Genomic DNA, 6,470 nt, shown 5'->3' on the forward strand with positions numbered 1-6,470 from the left:
TTACCTGACCACAGAGATTAAAGTGGAACTTTGGAGAGTCATCTGCCTGAGATAAGCCGCTGACATGCAGCCCAGGGATTGAATCCTGGAGGCTTTGTCAGAAGAGGGAGATCAGCTGGCCGAGTCTTCCTGACTCTCTCTCCATGAGGGTCACCGGGACTTGGCCAGAGGAAGGCCACCACCCGCAGTGAGGCCTGGAGCCTCTAGAACCATAAACCACAACCAGCCTCTTCCTTTCTAAGGTGACCTGCCCTATTTCATTCCAGCAGCTGGAAATGGACTAAGCCCAGTGGAAAACCTCATCCATCTGGAGAGATCGGTCCACCTGTGCTCCTGTCCCATGGTCCCCTGATCACCATGACCTCATGGAGGACCCACGCTGGTGTGCATGGCAAAGGTGAGTTGAAGGCCCTGAGGAGAGGGAGGGGAGGCAAGGAAGGAGGGGCAGTGCTCAGGGGCAGGCGTGGCCACGTCAGAGAGGGGGCCCTGTGTGGTGCGGAGGGCACTGAAGGCACTCAAAGCACTCTTGGTGCTGTGATGAGCCTGGGCCTCCTTCAAGGGGTAAGGTGCAGGGACGGGGCGATTCCCTATCTCCATGCCCTCCCCTGGGTGTCACCTGGAGAGGGCAGGAGGGCCAAGGGCCTGGGAGGCTGCCCCTGCCCTGGCCCCTCCCTGCACTCTCTGCCTGCACAGTCAACAGAGTGTGTTGGCTCCAGGCAGAGGGCGAAGGGCAGCCTCAGCTCCTTTATAAGGGAAGGGCCCAGGCAGTCAAGTGCCCAGGGTGTAACAAGACTCTCCTCCCTGGCCCCAGGTACCTGGAGTGGCCAGGAGAGCCGGGTGTGCCAGAGGAGCTCGTGGACAGCACGGCAGCCATGGGGCTGCTCACCGGGGACGCACTGTGGGCCCTGAGTGTGGTCGTGGCCATCTTCCTGCTCCTGGTGGACCTGATGCACCGGCGCCAACGCTGGGCTGCACGCTACCCACCAGGCCCCCTGCCACTGCCCGGGCTGGGCAACCTGCTGCAAATTGACTTCCAGAACATGCCCAGCTCCTTCCAAAAGGTAAAGGAGCCAGGTTTGGTGGTGCACACCTGTGATCCCAGCATCTCAGGTAGCTGAGGCAGGAGGATTGCAAGTTCCAGGTAGCTATCTATCCTAGCTGTCGACCTAATGCTGGGATCACAAAATCTGACTATTCCAATAACTTAAGAAAACTGCGAAGAAAGCACACAAACACAGAGAAGTGTTTCTGTGCTTTCTTTTCAAAATCCGGGGACCTCTTTGTGAACTTAGAGGTCTGTGGAAAGAGAGAGAGCCACTGGAATTCTTTACTATATAGGGGACACACAAGGGGAGGTTCCATGGAACATTCTATTCAAAAAAGGGCAAAAGGGTAGGATTCCAAAGGAACAGGAAAGTGTATCTCAACCCCACCAGTAAAGCCTACCCCTGGAGCCACACCACGCCAAGCAGAGGTAAAGCCCAAGTTACTGCAGGGTGCAATGATTTTTCAGGATCTCTTGCTCAAGCCTTAAAGGGGTGCATTTCCAGAGTGACACCCCACACTCAGCAACTTAGTGAGAACTTATCTCAAAATAAAAAAAATAAAAAGGGCTGGGAATGTAACTCAGTGGTTAAGTGCCCCTGGGTTTAGTCCCTTGTACCCGATCCAATGCACACAAAAAGGTAAAAGAGTTTATGGTGGTCACTATGGAGGTTCTGGTGTCCCTCCAGCAACAGAGATGGGTGGGTGATGAGTGAAGCCACAGGTGGAGTGGGAGCTGTGCCCTAAAAGGAAGCAGGTCTGAGAGGTGTCCTAGAAGAGGGCACTGCAGAGCCCGAGGACACTTTCAATATTCCAAGGGCAAAGGTATGAGAGGACAAAGGCCAGGGGTTGGGACTGGACTTGGCACTGGGTTTGGGATCCAGGTGGACAGGTATAAATTGTGTAGGCCCCAGTCCCTTGTGATTCCATCAGAGGGAAAGGTCTTGGGGATGGGGGAGGGTCCAGGGTCCTGAGAGCCTGTGAGTCAGGAAGTGGTGGTGGACTCAGGTCGACAGAGACCACTTCAACTTTTCTGTGCTGTGGGGCTTGCGCCTCACTGCTCCCCTCTGTGACCCTGTCTCCTGCTCTGTACAGTGGGCCGCTAGTGGTCGCCACCGACAATATCCTCATTGTCAAGGTCCTTGTTGCCGCATCCAGAAAGTTGGATCCAAACTGAGTTAGTCCACTTTACAGGGTGTGACTCCCAACCCCATATTCCCACATGTCAATACCAGGTCTCTTCCCGGAGTTGGCACACTGCAGAGTCCCTGGGTCTTTTGTGGTGAGGCGAAGGTCTGCAGCCCAGCAGGGAGTTCAGCTGGACAAATACATGGCCCTTTTGCCTACAGATGAGGTTCCTCTTTGGTGACGTGTTCAGCCTGCAGCTGGCCTGGAAGCCTGTCATTGTGCTCAATGGGCTGGCCCCTGTGCGGGAGGCGCTGGTGAACCACAGCGAGTACACCTCCGACCGCCCGTGGATGTCCATCTATGACCACGGTCTCAAGGCAAATTTCAGCAGCCGCAGAAATGGAAAACTGGGGGATGGATTGGTGTGGGCGGCTGATACCTGGAAATAGGGATCAGTGACTTCAGGACCTACAGGGATGGACACACCGGCCTACGGAAAAAAGCTAGAGATGCATGTGTCCTGACTGAGTAGAAGAGGGTTCCTATGACATCAGGGAAGGAGAAGGGTATGGGCAGGTAAGTCTCACAAACTGTCCCTGCCATTCCCAGGGGTGATCATGGTAGCCTATGGACCTGCCTGGTGCGAGCAGCGGCACTTCTCTGTGTCGACCATGTGCAACTTTGGCCTGGGCAAGAGGTCCCTGGAGCGGTGGGTGACCGAGGAGGCCAGCTGCCTCTGTACAGCCTTTGCCAACGAGGCCTGTAGGTGATGGGCTGAGGGACACAGAGGAGATGAGATGGGCAGGCCTGGGAGGCAGGGGCCACACCCTGACTGGCTGCTCCCTCCCAGGATGCCCCTTTAGCCCCATGTCCCTGCTGAAGAGAGCAGTGTGCAACGTGATCTCCTCCCTCATCTATGCCCGCCGCTTCGAGTATGATGACCAGCGCATGGCCAAGATACTGGACATTATGGAGGACATGCTGAAGGAAGAGTTTGCCTTGGTGCCCATGGTGAGGAGTTCAGGGGACTATCCAGGGACAATTCTGTGCAACCAAGACTCCGAGCAGGATTAGCATGCAGGGGCAATGGAGAGGGCATCCTGGAGAGGACACTGTAAGAGGGAAGACCTGGAGGTGAGCACACCTCAAACAGTAGCAGGACAGGTGGGCCAGGGTCAGAGGGCTCCAGGAGAGGAAAATGAGCCCGTGCCCGCTGTCCAGCTAACACACAAGCTGGAGATTCCCATGGTGGGCTGCTCCTTCCGGCAGCCCAGGCCAGCAGAGAGCTTGGAGGCTGGCTCTGGGGAGGGAGCTGGTCACTGGGTGGGACAGGCAGGCCTGGGTCCACCCTGGAGGAGGCTGGGACCTGAGTGTGGACCAGGAGAGTGAGGAGTACAGGAAGGACCCAGGTCCCCTCTGTGGCTGCCACAGGTGCTGAATGTGGTCCCAGTGCTCCTGCGCATCCCAGGGCTGCCTGGCTGGGTCTTCCGTGCACAGAAGGCCTTCATGGCTATGGTGGATGAGCTGTTGGAGGAGCACAGGATGACCTGGGACCCAGCCCAGCCACCGCGAGACCTGACTGACGCCTTCCTAGCAGAGGTGGAGAAGGTGAGGTGGGGCTGCCTGAGACGGGCTAGGGGACGTGGGCTGAGGGCCCTGTGAGGCCCGAGAATGGGCAATATGGGGCCCAGTGACCCAGCACCTGGTCTGATGGGTGTAGACTGGGAGGTCATTTGGTGACTTTCTTCCTCGGCCCCTGAGCCCACTGTGTCTGCCTCTGCACAGGCCAAGGGGAACCCTGAGAGCAGCTTCAATGATGAGAACCTGCGCATCGTGGTGCTTGACCTGTTCACCGCAGGGATGGTGACCACCTCGACCACGCTGGCCTGGGCCCTCCTGCTCATGATCCTGCACCCGGATGTGCAGCGTGAGCTGGGATGGGGAGGGAGAGGTTGGAGACAAAAGGTCCCCTCATCTTAAGTGGGACATCTGTGTCTCCAAGCATAAGCTGACCCAGTCCCCAATAAGCCTGATATCCTGCTAACCTGGACACGGCCCTGAGACAGGAGAGGGTAAGGGTGCAGGCCCCTGGGTGCTGACATACTGGGGGGTTGCTTGTCTGTCCAGGCCGCGTCCAACAGGAGATTGATGAAGTGATAGGGCAGGTGCGGCAGCCAGAGATGGGGGACCAGGACCACATGCCCTTCACCATGGCTGTGATTCACGAGGTGCAGCATTTGGGGACATTATCCCACTAGGTCTACCCCACTCAACAACCCATGACATTGAGTTGCAGGGCTTCTTCATCCCCAAGGTAGGCCTGGGGCCCTCTTCCCAAGCTCCAAGTGACCCATAAGCTAGTGGCCCCAGCATGGACACTGCCAGGGGAAGGAGGACTGTCATCTAGTTCCCCTGACTCCCAGTTCCCCTGGCTCCACCTGGCCCAGCCTGAGTGGGTCTGGGAAGCAGAGAAGCCGCCAGGCCAGCGCAGAACCACAGAGCCCAGGTTGTTGGGGGAAGTAGATTAAAACGTGCCTCAGATTGTTGTAGCAACTGCAGTGCTCGGGGACAGAGGTTAGTATGGGTGTCAACAGGGCCCTTGTCACCTGGCCCTGCCATCATGTCCACGAGGATGCTGAGAATCTTTGGCTCTGAGGGTTACTTCCAAGGGTTCAGTGTGGACCAACTAGAGTCTGCCCAGCCTGGTTCAGTGGTCAGGTCCTGACATCCCCCTCCCAGTCCCTGCTCATGGCAGGCATCTCCTCCAGGGGACGACGCTCATCACCAACCTGTCGTCTGTGCTGAAGGATGAGACCGTCTGGGAGAAGCCCCTCCTCTTTCACCCTGGACACTTCCTGGATGCCCAGGGCCACTTTGTGAAGCGGGAGGCCTTCATGCCTTTCTCAGCAGGTGCCTGTGGGGCCTCCCTGTCCCTCCCCAGGGCTCCTTGGAGGGGTGGAGGCCAGGGACAGGCTGACTGAGCCCAAGTCCCCCTCACAGGCCGCCATGTGTGCCTCGGGGAGCCCCTGGCCCGCATGGAGCTCTTCCTCTTCTTCACCTGCCTCCTTCTATGTGCCCCCTGGACAAGCCCAGCCCAGTGACTATGGCGTGTTTGGTACCATAGTGACCCCTGTGTGCTGAGCCCCGCTAGAGGAGGAGCAGACCCCAACCCTGCCCCCAGAGGGGGCTCTGATGTTCAATAAACCAGTCTTGTCACTGCCACTTTGTTCTGAGATGCCCCTGGATCTGTTTGGTGTTGGGGATCGCAAATCAAGTCAAGATGGCTCCTGGCAGTTTGCCAGGAGGAGTGGTTTGTGAAGCAACGCCAGCGAGCCATTAAGATGATGAGGATTCCTTATTGGCTGACTGCTGTTTCTAGATGATGTTAATTGAGTCAAGCTGTGTGTAATTAGTTAGGTATATATACCTCTGCTGTCCGGCAGAGAAGCGGCTCCTGCTAACTTGGGTGCCCGCTACTTTGAGTTCTCGCTCAGTTCCCGCTGAGTTCACTCGCAATAAAGTAGTTCCGGCTTCAACCTTCAAGTTGCTTGTCACCTCCTGGTTATTTGGCCTAGCCGGACTGCAGCAGTTTGGTCTCAGGCACATGTCTGAATCCAGCCCTAGACCCTGCCTCATCCTTCCTGACCAGTCACACGTGAATGCACATGAGAAATGGGCATCCTGGTGCTCAGCAGGTGACATCTGGCTCCATGACACCCACAGAGACCCATCACTGGCTGCTGGGTTGGTGGCCAATTGCATGCAGATGTCTGGACTCTGTGGATCTCAGATTAGGGACAAGTGAACAGGTTTCTGCCAGACATCAGTGCTGTCCCTTACTGCCTGGCAGATGGTGTGACACAGGGAGTGGGACCTGCTCCCCAGAGAAGTTTGACCAAGCCTCTGTGTCCAGGGATTTTCTTGGGGTTGGTCAGGTGGGGTGGAGATGCCCTGTGGCCAGCTGCCACAACTCACTCCCTGTCCCCTCCCAGGCCAGAGGAGATGGCCCACCTCCCCCACCCAGATCCCATCCCTGGTGTAAAGGGCCTCAGATATACAAAGGCGCTTGCCAAGAAGGATGTGCCCAGGCCTTAGGGACGGTCTCCTGCAGCCTGACAGGAATCAGGTGTTTGGTTGAGAATGTGGGATGGAATCCCCAGGCCTGCTGAGCAACTGTCCTCCAAGGGCCACTTGGCTCTGTGTGAGCGTCTGTGTTTGTTTTGTGGAGAGACTTGTGCCTGAAACGTACTCTCTGAACTCGTTTAAGTGCGCAGCTCAGTGGTATTAGAACATGACCA

General features: G+C 57.0%; 1 pseudogene; it reads left to right on the forward strand.

Moving 5' to 3' along the window:
• Positions 1–709: 709 nt before the first annotated feature.
• On the forward strand, positions 710–5,394 carry LOC124083118 (cytochrome P450 2D4-like; annotated as a pseudogene).
• The last annotated feature ends 1,076 nt before the right edge of the window (positions 5,395–6,470 follow it).

The sequence above is a fragment of the Marmota monax genome, unplaced genomic scaffold (genome assembly GCF_021218885.2).
Source record: "Marmota monax isolate L192 unplaced genomic scaffold, Marmota_monax_Labrador192_F-V1.1 WCK01_AAM20220418_F8-fsc00051, whole genome shotgun sequence".
Classification (NCBI taxonomy): Eukaryota; Metazoa; Chordata; class Mammalia; order Rodentia; family Sciuridae; genus Marmota; species Marmota monax.